The sequence below is a fragment of the Dermacentor andersoni genome, chromosome 4 (assembly GCF_023375885.2).
Source record: "Dermacentor andersoni chromosome 4, qqDerAnde1_hic_scaffold, whole genome shotgun sequence".
Classification (NCBI taxonomy): domain Eukaryota; kingdom Metazoa; phylum Arthropoda; class Arachnida; order Ixodida; family Ixodidae; genus Dermacentor; species Dermacentor andersoni.
In genome coordinates this window covers 70464958-70487449 of record NC_092817.1, presented here as the reverse complement: position 1 = coordinate 70487449, position 22492 = coordinate 70464958, and the positions used below count along the sequence as shown (strand labels likewise).

Sequence of the window (22492 nt, the reverse complement as noted above, 5' to 3'; positions counted from 1 at the left end):
GTTGCGCACCGGCTCGGATGAGTGCTCGCTCGCCTGGGCTCGCTTGCATTCTTTCTGATGTAGCTTGAGCGCGCGGAAGAGTTGCCAGCAGCTATAGCTTTATGGCCGCCGCGACCTCGAAGCACCGACGAGGAAAGGGAGCAACCTTCTCGCTGTTTTCATCCTATGCTCCCTCTGCTCTCCCCTATTTCATTTTTTTTTTTTTTTCCTTTGCGCATCCCGCCATAAAAGTTGCCTCGTTTCCAAAACAGCTGCTCGCGACACTTCGATGCTCGCGGCAAGGATACAGCGCGATGAACAGGAGGAGGAGGAGTCAGGGATCGGCGGCGGCTGTTGTGCGGCAGGAAAACACCGGGGGAATAAGAAAGGGGAAGACGAGGCGGATAAAGGAGCCCAAGGAAGTGTCCTCCTACCGAAAAAAAAGAAAAGAGCGGGAAAGAAGAGGACAACCGCGCACTCGCTCGCTCTGGCGAGAAAATAACGATCTTTTATGTCGCCGGCGTCATTGGAAGCGACGATGAAGAGCGGTGAGCGGGCCGACAAGCTGGGGGGTAAAAACACGGCCGCTCGAGGATCTGGGGATAAAAGGGGAGTGGGGGATATGAATGAGAGGGAGAGAGAGACGAAGAAAGGATAAGGAGGAGGATAGAGTACAAGACGACAGCAGACGCCGAGACAGCAGCTTCGGAAGGTGCAGAAGCCACGATGAAGCAAAGCAAGGAAGGAAGGAATCTATGGAAAGATGGAGGGAAAGAAGGAAGGAAAAAAGGAAACCGGGTGAGAAAGAACACTGCCGCCGCGTGGCACCAAGCACCGGTGAGGTTGATAAAAACGGAGGACAGTGGCATCGCATCACGGCAAAGACAAAAAAGGTATACAAGCGCCCGCGGGACAGGTTTGCCTGCTCGGAACAAGAAAGGCACTTCGGAAGGCTCGGTACCTCTGAAGGGTTTATTCTGTCCGGTCCAGCCCAGTAAGGCGCAGAACAGAAGGAGAGCGGGTACGCGAAACGACGCGATAATAATGAGAACGGACCTGTCGACGCTCGCTGCGGACGTTATGAAGAGGAAGGGGCCGGTTGCCCTGGAAGGAACGAACGAGTTCGGAAGGACGGTGCGACACGAAAATACGGGACGAAAAGGGAAAACGCGGTAAGCACGAACGACACCGCGACGTGCTTTCTCTGTCGGTCTTGGTTTTCTTTCCTTTTAGAAACGGCCTTGTGTTTGCTACCCGAAACCTGGAAGGGCGTTCTTCCTTCTTTAGGTTCGGACAGTCTGCAAAATCCTGTCGCGGAAGACAAGACGCCCTGTCAGAGTCCATTAATGAGGTTGCCAGGGAAGGGGTTAAGCTTCCAAGCGAAAGAAAGGAGTCTGTCGAGGAAGTCCCATCCCGTGGAGCCTTCCTATGCGTTGCCTCTGATTTCGGGCGGTTGGAGAGATTAGCGCGCGAAAATCCTTCTTCCCGACGACGCACCAAGTAGGACGGATGCGACGTGGACTCACCGTCTGTGCTGCGTTTGTGACATAGTTTTCGGTGAACCTTGGGTTATTCGGGCGCAAAGGCTCTGGCAAACGATTCTACAGAGTCGACAGTGACATCGCTCGGTGCTGTGATGCCGATGAAGGTGGACATGGACGCAAAGGAAGAGCGAAAACGTGTACAAATGAAAAAAGAAAAGAAGGGAAACAATTGGACGCGTTGTTAGAGGGTTAAATATACATGTACAGCCTAAATGAACGTGCGTCCGATAAGTTATCACAAAAGCCACTTACGCCACTGAATTCTTCCTAAATCAATAAGACTACGGTGAACACAGTACAAGCAAACGGTACACGGCACCGTGTCCTTGTACATCAAAGCACTCGCGCTTTCGGTTTTGGTAAAAGTCAAGCGAAAGTCTCACAAGTCAGAAGAATGATGAATGAGATGAGTTGGCACTGTTTCGTCGTCGACGGCGCACGGCAGATGGGGGCCTAAACTTCGCGTGATTGCTGTTAACTTTGTCCTCATTCCTGATGCGTGTTCATAATGAAGTAACAAAGCAACAATTCGGATATATATGAGAGAAGTGCAGGATCATTTCTTTTTATTTTTCTTTCAAACACTATCGTCGGTAAATAACGTGCTATTTACCGTTGTATTTCTTCCCATGAAGGCTTACAAAGTGGGCAAGGGCGGGAGAAAATATTTGTTAAGCGCTGTAGGGAACGATGTCTGCCAGATGGTAAGTCTTCATTCCTAGTCTATAAGTCGCAACACAGAAACAAATAGGCACAAGAGTTCCGACGTTGGAAAGTGCACGTGAGGCATATACGTCCGCTAACACAAGCGTTAATTAGGAAGCACCTCCCCCCCCCCCCCCCCCCCAGAAGAAAACAAGAAATATAATAATAAAAAGCTCAAATAACTACGTACGCCGCCTAAGCGAGCGGCCTGAAACTCACAGAAATTTTTGCGCTTCAGTGTGGGGTGTACGCCAGACACCCCTTGACTCCTGACTAGACGCTGAAGCCGCGAAAAACTACTCTGGCCTTCCCGCAGTCTCTAGATTCTACGAACTTACTGGGGAAGTATAGGCGCATCATGCACCTATACTCTGCAGTAACATGCCCTATCGATCATTAGTATGGATGTGCGAATACTAATTTTCGCGACCGAATTGAAGACGAATCGAATAGTTTTCGAATAATTGTCGAATCGCTAACAGCCGTTCTCACGATAGATTTTCACATCCTAGTATATTCACGACGTTAGCAAGTTTGCGTCATTACACTGAACGTTGTGAAGCGTTGTTTATTAAACGCACAAATTGTGCATTAGGAGCAAGCAAGAATGTTTATTCGCATACTCAGGATTCATTGGCGAATGCGAATGATAGTGGTTTAGCACGAAACGTCTGACACACTGAGTTACTCGTGACACGCATGCTCCACTCGTGTTTTATGTCTACGATGTCCCCCGGCAAGAAAGTTATCGCATAGTTGACGATTTTAGGTGTTAGAAGACTATTCGAAAAACATTCTTATTGACGAACAGTGACCATTCGATACGAAGCCAGAATCGAATACGGCAATATTCGATCCGTATTTGTAACGTTTCGAAAATTCGCGCGCCCCTACTTATTGCGAGTTTTACAGCGGACTGTAAGTTTCTTGTATTGTACTCATAGCAATTGATCTGTGTTTGAAAAAAAGTATTTTTCACTAACAGAGAGCGGCACAGTTCGCAAAGCAGTGTAAACAATTATTAACGACACGCGTCGCATTGCTGCTAACAGCTGCGAGGCCTGTTTACAATACGAGAAAGTGCTCGGTTAGAAATCACCGCCCGGGGCATCCATGTTCGTAAGTCCAACCAGGAGTTCCACACATCTCTCGCGCCCAAAATGCTCGACACGTGCTGTGCTTCCCCTCAAGGCTCATACCTGTTCGGAGACAAAACTTAAGATCTTAATAAATAATTCTCTTTCGAATAACATAGGAGAGTATTCCGCTCTGTCTGAGACGCGAAGCGCAAGGAAGGTTATCCATCCTTTGCAAAACAAAGGATCAATGATTGCCTTTTTTTTCTGTTTCCTTTCTCTTTTGGAGTGCATAGCACAGCTTCACGGGTGAAAGGAAACGCGTGCACAAATTACCCGGCGGGTATATGAAGAGACGCTCCAGCCATGCGCCTTTCTCCGATCGGGCCACTAAGAATGAGTTCGGCAGCCTCGGCACGCACTCGCGATGAGGCTCCTTCGCGGTGCCTGGCTGCATCATGCATACGATATCAGAGCGGCGCAAAACCTTACGAGGATCCTCAAAGACGAGTGCGCGACAACGAGCTCAAGCACGTCTCCCCGCCAGCGTGTCTTCGCTGCAGCCCCGGCAAAGAAAAAAAAAAACTGAGGAGGAGCGGATTGTGTGAAATCATCGGCGAGCCCGACATACGCTGCTTTTGTAAAGCTCGCAGAGGAAGATTCTTTATATGTGGCCGTGGAGAACGCTGTAAAGACGGGGTGATAGTGGAGCAAGGGCGGAAGCTGAGGATGGCTGGGAAAGAACGCGGAGCCCCCCCTGCCGAAGTACGGTCCCTGCATTCTCCAAAGCGAATCTGCGTCAATAGAAGCGGGTTCCTGGCTACATTGGTTATTTACGATAAAGCGGCGTGTCGGGAGCAGGAATGAAAACTTCTTAGCCCGCCAGCACACGTCTCTCGCGAGCGCCGCTGTGTCAAATGTATTGCTGCCTGCCAATCTCGCTCACTCCTTCCTCCAACACACTCTCTCCTCGCTTTGCTTGAGACCTCACATCGCCTCGGGATATAGTTTTATTTTCTTCTTCTTCTTCTTCTTCTTCTCTCTCTCTCTCTCTCTCTCTCTCTCTCTCTTAGCAACGCTTCTAGAAGTGCTGGCTTGCTTCATATCCTCGTTTCGCTCATTCCCAGCGCGCACGTACCTACCTGCGCTATTTTTCCCTGGCGTGTTCGCAGGCTCCCCCCTTTCTCCCCAAGAAACTACTTCCTTCGTGCTCCCTATAGCAGACCTCAGGGAGCTGCTCGGAGCAAGCCTGAACTCGAACGATGGTAGCGTACGCAGACTGCGGGCTAAGCGGGAGAGGCTGTCTTAAGAAGACCGATAGGAGAAAGAAAAGTGGGGTCCTGGGAGGCAGCAGCAAACGAGGTTACGTACGGCTGCGAAACGCGTCTTCTTTATTTTTTTTTTTCCGTATCCCCGCACACCGATGCGCGATCACGTCTGCGGGCTCCCGCTATGGGACGCTCAAGACGGCGTGGAAAGTAGCAATCTACAGATAACTCTATCCATGCAACTACCATCATCACCGCGGCCAATGCTACACCGTACAACCGACGCCACCCTTCGCCGAGGGAAAGATCTATATACTGCGTTTCGCACGCTTTGCCCGTGTAGCGCAAAGTCGGAAGATTGGATTGGATCTTGCCTCGAAGTCGCGTGGCCCGAAACTTGGGAAGGGCGTGAGGTATTTTCGGGCGGCGGCGCATCTACAGCAAGTATATATATATATATATATATATATATATATATATATATATATATATATATATATATATATATATATATATATATATATATATATACAGAGAGAGAGAGAGAGAGAGAGAGAGGCAGTCTCGCCTCCTTGATCTCAAGCTTACCGGCATTTCCACTCGGAGTTCTCCAGGCAAAAGCTGACGTAAATGAATGACGTCCCTGTCGGTGTGAACGCGTGAAGTGCTCCTCGGCTCACGTTGCAAACACGACTAGACACGCGGATCACGGCTGACAGAGCGGAGCGAGCCGGTTTTGCGCGTCGTCTGTAATGAGATATGCGCGCCTCTTTTCTTCTGGGCACTTAGCGGCACCAGATGCAGGCGTCGTCGTTTCGTTCGTCGTCGCAACAGCGGATGCAGGAGGAGGGGATAACAAGGTGCCTCGAAGTTCGAGACTCCACTATGGAAGTCCTATTCTCGGGCGTCCTTCGTCAAGGACGTGCGACGTTGAACACGACACTTAAAGGAACAGCTGTCTCTTTCCTGGACCTACTCCCTTCACACTTGGGCTCGGAAACACAAGGATATAATAACAAGAGCAAATGTTAAAAAAAGAAAAAGAAAGAAAGAAAAGAAAATGTGAATAAATCAGTAGTGCATGACTGCATCACAACTGATTTTGGTAGGCTAGTTCACAATCACGTGATTAAAAAGCTCAAGACTGCACGACAAAAGAGCAGGAAACGCGCAAGGCAGCATACTGTGTGTGTACTTCGCTACTTCTCGGGCTGCTGTGATGCGCTGTAGAATTGAGGAGCCGCTTTTTGTAATGATTATTTCTATTTCCCAACCGTTTTGCCCGTCGTAATTTCCTCGCACGAGGCCGCACCCCCCCAATCGCCAAGACCAGCCACTCGCCTAGAGGAGTGATAAATAATGAATAAATGTGGACAAAGAACAATCCTTACAGAACACGGCCCTAGATCGTCGCCATAAATGTGCCAACAGCAAAGACCGCAGAAACGAGAACCTCCGAAAGATTCTTTGTATGTATGGCGGATTTATACATATGTAATGTACCCTGCAATGTCCCCCTCTGCAATGTGCAAACCCTGAGGGTAAAATAAATAAATAAATAAATAAATAAATAAATAAATAAATAACTGACGGATGACGACAATTCTCGAGACACTTAAGGCACTTTAATGTGCTTTATAAATGTGTAAAGGGCAAAATTATGACCTCCACTATGGCAATTAGTGCAGCTACAGCGCGCATCGCAGTGAAGTGAACTTCGTACTGAAACCATGGCCAAGTTCTTCTTGAACAGCCAATGCAGCCTTCAGATGAGACTTATTTCAATATCAGTAAGCTTTCCACTGAAAGTGGGTTGACTTCTTACAGTCTTCCGAACAACGTGACACCTGTCAATAGCGGCCCTGAACCTTATATTACTTCTCGAGAATGTGAAAGGAAATCGAGGTCTCTCGCAGTAGGTTGGAGTGGTCTCGCAAGAGTATACGAAACCTATACTATCGTGTACGTAGTTTGTTCTACGAATCCAAGGAGCCCGTCATAACAGGATTTGACTTGACGTTCCGGATACTCGCCTATAGTAAAGACCCTCCAGCCCTCTGGTGGAGTGGCCAAGCAGTCGCTGTCGAGGTCGTTGCCCGAGACCTTGCACCTCTAGTTTGCAGACAAACGCGCCCACCGTACAGCCCACGCACGCACACCAAGTCACACACAAGTGCAGCTCCAACAATGACGCCGCCAGACGAGCTGTGGAGAGAACTGCGCCGGCTTCCATAACTCTACCCTACGTGCGTGCCATCGCTGATCCGGAACAAAGAAAGACGCCCTCACGCTATTTCGTTGCGAGTTTCCTTGCTCATGAAGGTTTCTGCTTGCTTCTCAGGGGTCAAGATCTATAAGAAAGACTCACACAAGCGGTTCAAGCAGCGCGTAGTGTTTGGCCGCAGCATCGACAAGAACCAAACCCGATTCAAGAGGCATCGCAACGCCCACCGGTTTCTCCGGCTCGGTGCTTACGTGGAGCGCATCGTCAGTTAGACGGAAACGGGGGTGTCGAGAGGGTTAGCGAGCGCACAGCGCGCGGGCTACTTTAGTTGCCAAGATGCCAGGGAGAGATTCACGCACGCACACACACGCACACGCACACACACGCACACACACGCACACACACACACACACACACACACAAAAATAACGTTCGCATATACGCAATGGGCATTGAGAGAATAGGCGCTGGCCAGCCGTGATAATGAACGACGTTGAGCGCAACCCCACTGAACGCGGTATTTTTCGACGTATATTGGGCGCGGGGTCGACGCGTACGTTTTCACGCTGATGCCCGCTTTTCAGGCTGAACGGCGTTCTATGTGGTTGATCTCTTGATGTTATCAATTACGTGCAACGCTACTGAGCCGTGAATACAGCTCGGACGCCGCGCAGCGTGAAATAGACGCGGTGATGCGACGCACAAAACACATCCGAAGTACGCTCAATGTGCTTCTGCCACTTCATAGCGAAAGAGAGGGAGCGGTGGTTAAGGGGGGGGGGGGGGGGGAGGGGAGGAAGTATAATAGGAGATGTTGTGCGCATGTGCAGAAAGAGTTCGCGACTTTCAGGCACCTTATCCATCGCAATTTGCCAGCAGGTGGGCGCTTTAAGGAACAAGTATTCTCTTGCAAGTGAACAGCTTCTTGAATTTGGTCTCTATACAGCGAAGCAATAATAATAATAAAAAAAGAACGTCTTAGAGCTGTTATCGGTCATTAAGAAATTTCGACTTCTTCCGCCTCGTCGTAGGACTGAGACGTTGCGGGTAATGACCATTGCTAATGGACGCTTCTGTCGCGCCGACGTTACGGATAATGCCGGCATCGTTCCTTCAATCTTCGCCGTCATTCAAGCGACTCTCCACTTAGACCTCTTTTCGCGACGACAGCAACCACGACGCATTCGGCTAATTGATGATGGCAAGCAACGCATCGGAAGCTAGTGACGATGAATGATGGGACGACTATTAACGGTAGGTCGAAGGTACAGTCGACGCAAGTGAAATGTTCGCCTTTGTTCCCTCCCGTCTACTTCCGCTTCCTGGGTTCCGCGGCTCCCTTCTTGCTTATGGGCTCGCCACTTCCGGCAAACGTTCGTACAAGACACAACAATCGGGAGCCTGGGCTTCTTGTGCGAGCTATAGCTGGCAGCAGACCAGCCTACACAAGCTTTTTCTTTTCTTGCCTCTGCGCAGCTACACGAAAGCCGGTGTAAAGAAAGTTCTCAGGTCTCATATTTCACATGGTCAAAAGAACGAAAGTAGCCGGATCTCGCTGTCCAACTTATTAATGAGGGTTGAAACGAAATGTGAAGAGAATAGGAAGCCGAAAAAAAGATAAGTGCGCCATTGAGACATACAGGGCTATACAGACAATAAAAGCAGAAAGCGCAGGGCACTAACGCTTATCTAACGTTCGTTGTTCACACTCCTCCGTTTACCGTGCTGGAACAAACATTGAAATCTGAACATGAATAGCCTACGTGACTAACAAGTGCGGCGGTTTGGTCCAGCTGGCACACAACTTGTTTTCATATGCGTAACGCACAATAAACAAGGACAAAGACAGACACAGCGCTGTCCGTGTCCCCGTCTGTTTCTTCTTTTCTCTATCTCTCTCTCCCTCTCTCTCTTTCTGTCCTTGTTTATCGCGCGCTGCACCAGCTGCGTATAGGAAGTCAAGATCACTCGACTAACGTCAGATAACGATCGAAAGTGCAAACAGCCTACTACAAAAAAAAAAGAGTTTCACATTTAAGTGGCTAATACTAAAGCTCACTCAGAAGCAATAACAGCAGAGGAGCTCGCTCTGTCGCCCTGGTAATGGCAAAATAGCAGTGGCCGAAGGCGAAACGCGAGGCTTAGCGGATGCAGCGCCAGTGCGCGAAAGGGTTGAAAGGAACGCGGGGTGAGGAAAAAGGGGACAACTGGGGGCGCATACTTCAGGAGCCAAGGCGAGGTGCCTTCCTTGCCACCCCCTTCGCCGACGGATGAGGAATGGCGACAGCCAGCGTCGTTCTGCACTGTCGCGCAGCGATAAGCGGCAGGCGCGAAAGGCGCGGGGAGGGTCCTTCGCCCAAAAGGGTCTTTCGCGCACCGCACTGTGTCTCTGGGTCACCGTCGCCTCCTCGTCTTCGCGTCTCCTTTGGCGCCGAGCGTCGCTTTCCCCTACTCGCTCTTTTGTTTCTGCTTGGGTTTCACTTTCAGAGGAAGCCGCTTATTTCGCGCCACCGCTCTCTTGACGGGCCCGGTGGAAAAGCCTTGACCGATAGTCGAGTTTGCAAGCGCCACGGCTGTCGCGAAATGCGATGGTAAGAATAAAACGAACCGTTGGGCAAGAGACGCCGCGGCACGGGATGGGGAGAAAACGGCGTTTCGGAAAAGCGCCGGGGGGTATGAAGAATAAAAGAGAACGCCTGAGATTAGGAAGCATTCAGTGCCTGCCTGAAACACGGGTCGTCGCTATAGCACGAGCGACAAACAAGAGCTCAAAAATGAGATGCTGTGACATCAACTCAAATATTGCAAGAAGAGAAAGAGTGAAATTCTGCGGTGCAATGTGTTTTCTGAGAAAGCTTAGTGCTATCTTCTGGAGGATATTCTTCAGAAGCCGAATTCACAAAGATTTTTGCTCCTAAGTTTTCTTCGCTATTGGCCGGCCGCCTTGGCTAGTACTATGTTCAGCATCGCGAATGGCTTGCATCTGCTCTTACGAACGGTTATAGCGGAATGATTCTTTGTGTGCCTGTGTGTTTGCTAATGCCGGCCCGGTCTCTTTGGCTACACCTACGTTCGTAAACCAATAGGCAGCACCCGATTGTGGTTCCCCTTAACTACCCGAGTTATCGTCGCTCTGTTAGCCTGACTTTCGCAATTCTCCAGCATTACGCTCCTATATATATTTCGCTCGTTTCCTTACTTACTTGGCTCTCGTTCGTCACACTATACACTGACGACCATCAGCTTTGTGCGTCGATCCGGATGATCAGTGTCTCTCGGAAGGAACATCTGCTTCGGACACTATACTACGAAGGCCTGGTCCTTACTCCGTTGCCTCGTGCAGAGAAGCACAAAACACAGTTCGGCATACCATAGATCATTGGGAAGTTGGGGGGGGGGGGGGGGGGCATTCGTCCAGTCCATCTTAACTCGCGAAGCGACTGTCCAGCACTAATGACAAGCCTCGTTCCTTTGCTTCCGAATCCTTCCAGCCTCGCCGGTGCTCACTAATAGGCGGATTCTCCACGTGCACATCCCTTCGACTTCCCGCTCTCTTGTTCTTGTTATTCCGTCCTCTACTCAGACGAGCAAGGAAGTACGCGCGGCCTGTCGGTATTACGGCTGTTATTGGACTTACGCGCATCCTGAAGGTGGTCTGTGCACAAGCACATTGTCAAGTTATGAAACAAGGTGCTTCGAGGAAACTTACATTCACTGTCAAAAGCAGACGAACAGCACAGACTGGGAATAAGCTGAATATTTTCCGTAGCCTGGCCACACAGGCCAACCTGTGCTATAAGGGTCTCCAACCTGTGCTGTAAGTATACAGTATGCAGTGTGCTATAAGGGTCTCCAACCTGTGCTATAAGTATACAGTATGCGAAAAACGTAGTGTTGCTAGGTTTCACTGGCTGCGGGCACAAGTTGCTGAGAAATTTCAACTTTTTCGCGAAACCCACGTACCGTGAGCTCTTGACGTCGGCTGCACAATAATATAGCATACATCCAAAGCGCTTAGCCGGCCTCCCGGCAGAATGTCGGAACCGAAAACCTGAAAAGCGTGTATTACAAACGGAACAGTGTAAAGCCTCCTCAGTTAGGCTAGAAGTTCCGGCCGCGTTCAAAAACTAAGTCCTTAAAGCAATCATTCTGGCAGGTCAATAGCCATGTGAGCCGTCACTTGGCAATATTTCTCGGAGTGGCTATACGAAACCAACCCATAAGGGCACACGAATGTCATTTACTGCAACGGAAAATAAATGCAGATATTACTCCAAAAAATGTTTGCAATCTGCGCCTCAGACTTCGGTATCTGCTAAGGAGAAATAAAAGTTTCTTCTCTAAGACAGACGAAACTTATCTTACGTCTTTACACTTGTGTTCCAAACGCATTTTCCTAAAGCCATTCAACTCCTTATTTCAAATGAAGTTTCTTCATTCTATTCAACTTCTGAACAATAAATAAACTGAGCGCAAATTCGTCTTGAAGGCACCTCACCACATCGATTCCTTAAGCTGCCTGTATCTTGAGAAACAATTTTTCTCGGACTAAAACTTTCTCGCCTAGAACTTACGCAGCGATGCGAAATTGATCAGTATAGTTATTATCCTAACGTGAGGAGTAACGAGAGTTCAACGAAAAACTTTCTTGGAAGTTCACAAACTAGAGGAAGAAGAAAGCCCATGCTTCGAACCTCGTCTTCTGTAATGGCGACGTACAGCTACCTTCGGCACGAATCCTTTCGTGCCGGTCGGCTTCGCTGGCTAATGGCGGCCGAGACCTCCCTGATCAAGATACCTTTTGTCTTCTGTCGACGCTGCTTTTCTTTAGCACTTTCCTCTCTACGAGGATTTGTGCCTCCACTCGCCACACGCCTTCTTTCTTTGGGCTGCGTAGCCACGGTTCTCCACGCAGGAGAGAGGGCGCACAGGAGTCTGCGCGTCTCGCCCAGCAACCGAAAGAATAAAGCAAGCAGACAATCCGAAGCAGGTGGCTGCAGACAGGCTCAAGCGAAGGACGTTCTATTACGCGCCCAGACGAACAGGTTAATGATGCCTTGAGAAGTTCGCTGCGCAACAAAATCGTCTATCTCTGGGCACCGTGCGAGTGTAGCTTAGTGCTGATGTGCTCTTCTTTACCATTTGTTACTCCTGCCTTTTCCCACCCCTGAGAAAGTTTCCCAGTTATATTACAAGCTGGTTCGTTGCTCGAGAAGACAGACGAAGGCATAGAATTGGGGACTATGTATGTATGTATGTATGTATGTATGTATGTATGTATGTATGTATGTATGTATGTATGTATGTATGTATGTATGTATGTATGTATGTATGTATGTATGTATGTATGTATGTATGTATGTATGTATGTATGTATGTATGTATGTATGTATGTATGTATGTATGTATGTATGTATGTATGTATGTATGTATGTATGTATGTATGTATGTATGTATGTATGTATGTATGTATGTATGTATGTATGTATGTATGTATGTATGTATGTATGTATGTATGTATGTATGTATGTATGTATGTATGTATGTATGTATGTATGTATGTATGTATGTATGTATGTATGTATGTATGTATGTATGTATGTATGTATGTATGTATGTATGTATGTATGTATGTATGTATGTATGTATGTATGTATGTATGTATGTATGTATGTATGTATGTATGTATGTATGTATGTATGTATGTATGTATGTATGTATGTATGTATGTATGTATGTATGTATGTATGTATGTATGTATGTATGTATGTATGTATGTATGTATGTATGTATGTATGTATGTATGTATGTATGTATGTATGTATGTATGTATGTATGTATGTATGTATGTATGTATGTATGTATGTATGTATGTATGTATGTATGTATGTATGTATGTATGTATGTATGTATGTATGTATGTATGTATGTATGTATGTATGTATGTATGTATGTATGTATGTATGTATGTATGTATGTATGTATGTATGTATGTATGTATGTATGTATGTATGTATGTATGTACTCACGTACGAATGTGTGCGTGAGAGTAGGATAACATTTTTACGGTGTGCTGTCGCGCCTGTCGCGTGTGTTTACAAGGCAGACACTTTCATACATTACACACCACGCATTTACTTTTTTTTTACACTCCCTCTTCGTAGTTCAGAATACAGGACGACGAGAATATTCCTTGTCTTTTTTTTATCTCCCTCTCTTTTTCCGTGCGTGTCTTTCTTTCTTTTCCCTTTTTTCCCCCTGTCTTCCCTTACTGGGTCCTTCCCAGTGCTGGGTAGCAAACTGGATATTTATCCTCCGGTTGACCTCCCTGCCCTTAAAGCCTCATTTATTTCTCTCTCTCTCGCTTGTTTAAAACATTTTCGGGCGCATCTATGTATCAAGAGAAGCAGCCGGCGCTGCATAAGAGAGACCAATATCTCCTTGAACACATATAAAAAAACATTTTCGGGAGGTCACCCCCGCAGGTTTACTGAGCTGCGAAGAACGATGGAAGGCTGATACGCAGAGTAATCATGATAGTGAAGGTTATAGAAGGAAGTGGTTAATGCTTGAGCCTTTGGATTGTACGCACGCGAGAAGCTAGCATGACCCGGGAACGAGAATTCCCTCTTAATGTAGCTCTTTTATCTTCCACGTCTGCGGAAGCGACGGGTGAAACGGGGTGGATGGACACAGTAAGCTCAGCCTTCGAGCCTTGTGCGCCGAGTGACAAGCCCAGCAATCCGTGCCGGCGTGCACGAACGTAAGCGCGCACGAACGCACGCACACAAAGGCGCAGGCGGTTCGAATCAATATGTGGAATCAGTACAGGCAAGATGCTGCTACGTTGCGCTTCACCCCGCTTGCATCTGCTCGCGTCTCCCATCAAGCGAGACGTTTGCACACATCTGGAATGCATCTGAATCGCTTCCGGCTCTTCTAAGGCGATTCCGTTCAAGCAAACGGAACAAGCAAAGCAAGCCCCCTGGTCACCAATCTGCTGGTCAAGAAGCAAGCGAAGAGAGAGAGAGAGAGAGAGAGAGAGAAGGAGAGAGAGAGAGTGAAGGAGAGAGAGAGAGGGAGATAGAGAGACTCCGCGGCTGCTATATGGCTCCAACTCTATAATTAGATTTACGCCTTTCTTGCCGATAGTTGCTCCTTTCCCTCTTAAGTTTGTGAAGCATAGCTGGTTTTGAGTTCCCACACGCCCTGTCGAAAATTTGAGCGGTCTTGCGTAAGGGGCACGCATTACGACAGCGAGGTACACTTGCAGGATTTTATTTTTTGGACCAAGAGAGATGTAGAGAACCAAGAAAAAGAAAAGCATTTCCGGAGCAAGTGCAATGCACCAATTTTGTGTGCGTGCCCCGAATCTTTCTGTACGCGCATGTAATTTTTCTTCCCGTCCGTTATTGCCAAAGTGAAAGTCATATCGTGTTGTTCGCATCAGCAGAAAACTGTTTCGGACTTTCTTTCAGCGCCAGGGATATTGCAACACGTCTCAATCACTTTCTCGTTTCTGCAATTTCACAAACATTGACACCAACGAAAAAAAAAAAAAAAGCCGGTGCCGTCTGCGCCAAACCCTATCGCCGGTCAAGTTGACGCCAATTCCGAGAGGCAACATGAGCGCGACCGGAAAGCGGAGAAAAACCGTAAGAAACAAGGAAACAACCCGAAGAGGCCCGGGAATTCGCCATAAGCCAGCGTAAGAGAGAGGCAAATACCAGAATAATAATAAAAGAAACAATGGAAGAACTAGACGGTAGCTGAACGCTCCATCGCTCTCACTGTTTCAGACGCAACGCAGCTTCCGAAGGCAACGTGACAAGAGCTCGGAACTCGCGCGAAGCGCGCCAGAGCAAGAAGAAATACACGAATACAAAAGATCATCGAGGAAGGGCCAGGGCCGTCTGAGCAATAACCCGAAATCTGTTCTGCATACACAGACGAGGGCAGACGGGGCTTCGGAACCGAGAGAGGCTGCACAGCCGCGGCTACGTTGTTTTCAATGGCACGCACGCTACAGCCCGTTCGTTGCGTACGTTTACGTGCTCGTGCGCTGTGTGCCTCTGAGCGTATCTACCTATGCGCGTGTGTTCTTTGCGCGCTTCTGCGTGTGTGTTTGCCGGCGAGGTGTAATGCACACCTTCGTTTGGCGCGCAGCAACAGACTGGCGACCAACAAACAGCACGCGAACGAACGGCACACAGAAAAGGGGCAGCGGCCGACGCAACGAATCTCGGCGCGTTCAGCCAGCGCACGACGGGAGCCGAAAAAAAAAAAATCCCTGGCAACGAATGCGAGCGTTAAAGGAGCTTTTTCGTGTCCCGTGCAACGCGATCCTCTCTGGCCTTGCGAGCTCCACCCCGGTAGAATCGTGCAGTGTCGTGAAAGGTGTGGGACCGTCTCAGCTGACCACGAACCGAACTCCACGCAGCTTCCCGAACGCGTCGCAGTGGTTCAAGATTAACCAACCGCACATAAGGCGATCATGACTACCTATAGCCAACGGGCGCTAACCGCTCGCACGGCGTTCCTACTCGCAATGACCCGGGCGAATCAGGAGTTCCGATTGTAGCTTACCTCACGCTCAGGCTTTCGCGGTACTGCGAGGCGCTTTCGCTCGCCCCCTTCGCATTCGGCGCGCGACGAACGAGTTCGAGCTCTTCGTGCGTGTGGCACGAGAGAACCGATAATGCAGCGCTGCTGGCCGGTATAGGGTCCGTGTCCAGCGTGTACAATTCGTGGTAGCGGACGAAAAGAAAATAACAATAATAAAAAAAAGTGGGGAGCGCAGCCGTTAAAGAAAGGTTATCTCTGCAGTGCTAAAAGGGAGCTTCTTATGTAAAGGAACGGGCAACGGAATAAAGGCTTAAATGGCGCTAGAGAGGGCACGAAAAGAGAAACATAGAGGGGGAGAATCTCCCAGCTACTCTTTACCAAAACAGGGGCCAAGATAGCGAAGTCGTAAAGGAAGTCTGTAAGAAGCCCCGCTTCCAACGGTGATGCTTCTAGCCATGCAGTGCGTGCGCTGGAAAAGCACAAACAGAGAGCGTATAGCGTCCCGTTTTTATATTGTACCTGCGGGCTTTGTCGCATAGCGAGCACAAAGGAGGCAGATGCCTGCTATAGGAAAAGGCCACCAAATGTGAAGAACACCGCCGATCGCACAGCAGGCTTGGGCGGCTACTTCGGCCCCCTCTTTTGAGACGTGGAAAAACAACACGACGAAAGCGTATCGAGCAACACCGCCGGTGGCAGCGGGTTTCTTCTCAACACGGCCCGAGCAATGCGGAGAGACAAAAGCAACCAAAGAGAGAAAAAAAAAAAAAGACAGGAAGCGACAGCGAATACAGCAAGCATCACCCTGCGGCAACAGCCGTCGTTCCGAGCGACGACGACGACTCCTTTGGACGAGTCCTCCCTTCTCGAGCGTTCAATAAATAACTCCCGAGAGTCCCGGCACGGTCGCACAAGCTAAAGCGAGCAGGTGCCGCCGGACCACGCTCTGTGGTGGTCACGATTCTTCTGCGGAGCGATGCCACCACTTCGACACTTGGAGAACGTGTCGCCTCGCCTGTGTTCGATGCTCTTCCCGACTCCCCGGCTTTCCTCTTCTTTTTCACTCTTTCCTTTCTGTATTTCAACACTGCGTCACTGTTTTCGGCCTATAGGGATGCGCAGCTTTCGCTGCGAGTCACTGAATGCTTATGGCGAGTCTGTTAAGAAGCTCTTCGAGAAATGCATGCTTTAGGAAAGCACTGGCCTTTTCCGCTTTTTAGGAAAGGAATGCATATACGTGTAAAAAAAATAGAAGCTACTGGTATGTGGTCAAATTCTGCTTAACAAAAATGTACTATAGAAGTTCTCTTTACTCAAAGGGCACGCCTTATGGGAAGGCTCAGGAATATTTTTGCTTATGATGCACTCACAGTCATCAGCGTATGAGCGTAGTAGCGTATGAGCGTAGTTGATCGCTGTGCACTAACATATCATTAAAGCTTCTCCCTCTCTCGCTCTCTCTCTCTCGTTTATTTCCTTAGCTCCAACGGCATTTATTAAAGTCATAGCGAAGAACGGACTATGGAGGCACGCAAGGTTTCGGAATACGCGGAATTCGTTTTCTTCGCTGTTTGCCACAAACATTTAGTGAACAACCGAAAAAAAAAAGACGCTTTAAGCAAATTTTGTTGAAAATTGTTATTGCACCACGTGTTTTCCCTAAATCGATCCAGCGTCTGCGTCTGCTATCTACTTTGCCGAATGTGCCGAACACATAGCTTTTGCAACTTTAATCTGGTAAACTAGTAAAATCTTTGACGTCTCGCATATATTTTTTTGCTATTTCACTCTTAAATATTTATTTTAAGCTCGCTTCGAAGTATATTATACATAAAACAAAACTAACCCGTTCATCAAGCTTGCTGAGATTCTAATCTGCACAAAATAGGTCGGTTTCAACAGCGCACCTACCTACTATGCGATGCTGCAAGGCTGTTGTAAGGCATAACTACTTAACATGCTTGTTCTTACGGACAGCACCACAGCTACTACTCTATAAGCACAAATATTCCTTCTTTTTATATTTGACTCTTCTCTGCGACCTAGCGACAGCTTATAAGCTAAGCAAGTAGGAAAAAATTACGTGTGAGCACATGCTATTATAAATCAATCGCTCAACAACAGATGCGAGGCACATACGACGCTGTCAGAGAACCATTTTGCGCATAGTATGTCGGTGTCACACTTTAGAAGCGCGCGTTTACCATATATTTATAGAAAGTAAATATGGGAGCTTCCATCTCTGTATAGTTTCGACAGCTGCTCCTTATCGCTTGTTGATTGTATTAGCCCTGTAATGCCCAACGTATTATGTATGTTAGACGCTGTCTTATAGCTCAAAATATTGATTTGAGCACTTAACACATAGCCCATAGTGGCGTTTCTGACACGCAGGAGTGCGTTTACAATTGTGGATCATACGTCACATCAATTACAAATCAATTATTACTACATTAACTAGGTATTAAGTGAAATGTATTTTATTGTTATTTTGCACTTCTACGTTAGGCTAACGAACCATCCGTTCAAATAAAAGGTTCAGTTATTCATTCGTTTTGTACAAAAGTACTCTCGATAGCAAGAAATAAAGGTGAACAATATGTTCTAATTAAGTTTCCTTCATGCGGAGTTATGTTTGCGCATAATAGGGCTTTAAAAAAAAAATAAGGAAAATATACATTTCAGGTCAAGTCAGAACTTTCCGTGCAAATATCGTAGGGTTATCCACTGCTTTTCGCTTAAATTTAGGGACGAAAGTAGTTTTAAGAAATACATATTGCGGCGCAAGCTAAAAGTGTTCCGCTGATAATATAGGAGCCCCGGAAGGTGGAAGTCCAAAGTAGACATGCATAATTTGAATTATCAGAACCTTCGATGTTACTATGTTCACCAGTATGTTTCATGATATGCGCCCTTGTGCGCTTACGGAAGCAATGTTGCGTGCGTGTTGTTTAGTGCGTGCTATTTGCGGACGTTTGTATTCTGGTACAAGCTTCCCTGCTCACCTTGAATTTCACGTCACAAGAATCTTGTCCAGCAAGGCACGCCGACGCGAAGGCGCTGATGGAAACTGTGTTGCGGACACTGCAAGAACACAAACACAGAAAAAAAGAAAAATGATTATTGCTAACGGCAACGTGAATTCATTTTACAATTCTGTCTATACAAGGTCAACACTCCCAGCGCAACCATTCGACACGTGGCGAAATAACTTCACCGCTGCAAGCGGTAATAAATCACTGACTCGCATCAAGACATCATTTCCGTCTTTTCTAATTTTTATATTTCTCCCTCGTCTAGCTTAATTCACGTGCGCAACCTCAGCGCAGTGCGCCAATATTCTTACCTAACAACGACCGCCACGTACGCCCTGCTTACGGTGCGCAATTGAATCCGTGCTTCAAATCCCACATCTCACCAGGTTCGACACCACCATTGGACACTGGAATTCATTTTTTTTTATTGAGAAGGCACGAAACGACACGACAGAAGAACACACCTAGCTATCAACCCCCACAAAGTGCGTGGGACGAGTCAAATTATACTTCGCGTTAGCAAATTCGCTTATTTTTGTCCCATGATACCACCAGCGCATAGAAAATACGTTAAAAAGCGCCACCAAACACACAAATGCGAGCCAAGCAAGTTCAAAATAACTCCGCTATAAGCGTCTACTACCCCAAAATTTTGCGAACGCGTTCATCCGTAGAGCTGCTTTATATTCCAATATGTGTTTTACCTGGACGTGTTCTTTATTCGTGCCTCCGTCAGGGCTAATAAGAGAGCCTCGCTATGGAAGTTATAGCTTTCAAAACGTATACGAGATCGGACAGACGAAACAAGAGGAAAAACTGTTCCCTAGCTTGTCCGCGTTATGAGCGTTCGCCAGAGAAGTAATAACCTCACGAGAGAGCATCACGGCTCTGAGCCCATTAGCCGAGCTGCGCTCATGTAGTATAGCACGGGCACAGCACACCGTCCCTTCAAAATCCTTTAGCGTTTGCGTCATATAGAGTGCTCAGCCGCCGCCGCCGAGCTACTCGCAATTTGTGCTGACATGCCAGTCAGCGCACTACACGCGCGTGCGATTACGTAATCTGCTTAGGACAGTCCGCGTCAACAAAGAATTTTATCAGCCTCCACGTCGGTTTGTTCTTTACGTCAACGCCTCGCACGAACTTCGCAATAAATAATGTATGAAGAGAGCTGCCGTTAATGAAGCTAGCTTTTATAAGAGCCAGCGGACCGCTTCATTGTCTCCCCATCCCCTCATCCCTTTCTTTTTTCTTCTTCATATTTTGGACTCTGCTTCCTAAAGACAGGCTTTCTTGCATTTTCTGCACCATATTCGTTAAGTTAAACCACATTCTAACGCAGAGACCCCCAGTGCCTTCTTGCAACGCTTTAAAATCGTGGCTTCCCTGCAGAGGTAAGTGTAAGGCAGCCGAGAGGATAGTAGGATGCTTCGTTGTTTTTATGCGCTCACTAGACCTCGGATCAATGAAGGGTGGAAGCTTAAAAGCACTTAGGTCATCGCACGAGAAGCAGATCGTGACTGCACGTGCAAATTCCAAGAGCTGCTGCTCACCGGGCGCTCGCGTACTCTATCACGCAATACAATTCCCGCACTTGTACAAGTTACTGTCTGTACACTTGTGTGTGCGTCCCTTTACCTTCACTGAATATCAGTGCTACCTTGTTTCTCTTGCTTATTAAGGAAGGGTGCAGCTATTTTTCTTTTTTCTCGTTGTCTTCAGTCATACGTGCGACATCGCTGTTGTCTCTGCACACAGTATAGCGCAGCTCAAGATATAGTAACTGATAAAAGCAGTGGTAAAAAAAAAGAAGAGAGAGAGAGGGAGGGATGGAGGGAGGGAGAGAGGGAGGGAGGGAGAGATCTCCCTTACTATAGGTGTGCCTAAACACGTTTGACATCTAATTGCTCTGTATTGGTCGTTGACATTTAACTGGACTGTGGCCGTGTTTTAAGCAGTGTGATCAAATTGCGAGAGGCAGCCGGTTCGACATACACCTGATTGACCACCCACTTTCAGCACAAAGACAACCATTTCACAGTCGCACTTCACCATCGCCTTTCATACAGTTAGAAACTTTATACTACTGATGTATAGATCGCTTTCTCCGACATGACCTTCAGTCAGCGCCCATTGGATGTGACACTGAAGGCGGAGGCGATCAAAGAAATGTGGTGGCCAGCTTCCCCGAGCGTTATTTTCACTTCACGTAGTTGTCTAATCCATTCATAGAATGGAGAGCAGAAATGTCGTGGCACCAGTAGGAATGGCAAGTCCTGCACGTAGCAGGGGCTGACATTTTCAACTTCCAATAAACTCTCTCTCTCTTGCTCTTTCATGATGTCAGCAGAGTCATGCTGCTGTCCGCTAACCGTCTAACGCGTACAAGTGTGGAGGCTTGGGTCAGCTTATGATTTGTATTAACAAAGGTAAATGGTGTGATAGACGGGATCACGGAAAAAAGAAATACAAGACACGGCAGGGCACTGGCAAGGCACGCGCTAAAGCATCGTTTCCGATGTTACGTCACTCTAAAGTTGAAACTGTCACCGGAAGTAATCGATCAGTATCCTCTTCGTGCCTCTTTCCTTGAGAGCTCTTTCGCCTTATTTCTAGTTGTTATCTTTCTACATTTGGCTGACTCTATTCTTCGTTTTACTGCCACAGGAAAAAAAAAAGAAATGCATCAAAAAGAATAAAAGAAAGAAGGGTGTACTTGCATCAACGCGACACCTCATACAATATCGGCGGCAAGCCGTAAGAGACGGCTGCTTCAGCATAGACCGCCTTCCAGTCCATTGTTCTATTTTGCCTTTATTCAGACTTCTTTCTTTTTTCTATCTACTTTTCAACCTTACGCCATTCTCGGGGCCCTTCACCGGTCACGGCGAGACGCTTTGTGTCGGCGTATAGGCGCGCCGTCAGGAGATCGCGAAACCCACGTGCGTACGCATACTACGCCGAGACGCTCAGCGCAGGCGGCGGGGACATTAAAGATGCATCAGCCACTTTTCATTGGGTGTAGCCGCAGGGGGGGCTCAAGCGGGGCGGACTGCGCGGGACGCCTGTTCCTCTGCGAAGCACGCCCACGGCTCCGCGCTTAATAGGAACACCGTGTCGGGCCGGCTCACGCACCTTTCAGCCGGACAGGGTGGCAGGGTGACACCGTAGGGCTCCGTTCTTAACTCGGATCCGCGGTCACAGTCTCTGAGCTCGTCTTCTCGTGAGCTTCGCCATTCGTCTCCTCCTTTATATCGCCTTCAATTAGATTCTGTCCCTGTCGTGATCCGCCGGCGAAGTATACTGCTCGCGATAGGGCGTAGCTGGTGGTCTGTGCGGGACAGTGGGCATACGCGGTATACCTCTTCAAGTTATAGCGTGCGGGTTCACGGCGAAGCCACGGCCCGCGTCTCTTTATGTGAGAATCATCCGCCGTGCAGAGAGACAAGCAAAGGAAAGGCAGGGAGGTTAACCGCGAATAAGTCCGCCGGCGCATGCTTCAAGTTATCGTGAACGCGAGAGACAGCGAGACAATTTGCGAACGCAAATGAGTGTGACACCGAGAACGAGAGAGACAGGGAGCCATTTTATGAGTCTGATGTCCTCCGGAGACTCGAAGATTGGGTAAATTTCCGGGCACCTTGAGTATATTGCGAATTGCGTTGGTACAAGAGAAACACATAGTAGGGATTTGTATAATGAAGGATTCCCGGGGTTAAGGAGGACAAGGGGGAGATTAGCAAGTCGCTCCTGATGTCAGGGACCTGTAACATATTATTTTCAGGAATTAGTTACCGAGAGTATCGCTACTTTTACGAAAGCTGCCGGGTTGTATTTTGCTCCGTTTTGGGGAACAGCGTACTATCATTTCTTTAGTTAGGCGCACTTTAACTAGCCATATTCACACTCTCCTAATATCTGTGACGTCGCATGTAGCTGCTTAGAGCGCTTGGAGACAGCGCCTCCGCATGCTCTTCTGTTTACTGTCACTCTTGAGCATACCAAGCCGCGGCTCCAAGTAAAACGGAACTAGTTGGTTTTGTGGACGTATATATCACTGGAGCTCAACATAATCTTTCCTTTTAACTTAAAGCTT

At 47.9% G+C, this 22492-nt stretch overlaps 1 protein-coding gene across 1 annotated transcript in view; it reads right to left on the bottom strand.

The window, feature by feature from the left end:
* LOC126536276 (uncharacterized) overlaps positions 1-22492 on the bottom strand; it is a 313085-nt gene that overhangs the window by 118391 nt on the left and 172202 nt on the right. The window contains exon 3 of the mRNA XM_055073899.2: positions 18367-18445. The gene's annotated coding sequence lies outside the window, so the exon portion shown is untranslated. The remainder of the gene's footprint in view (positions 1-18366; positions 18446-22492) is intronic.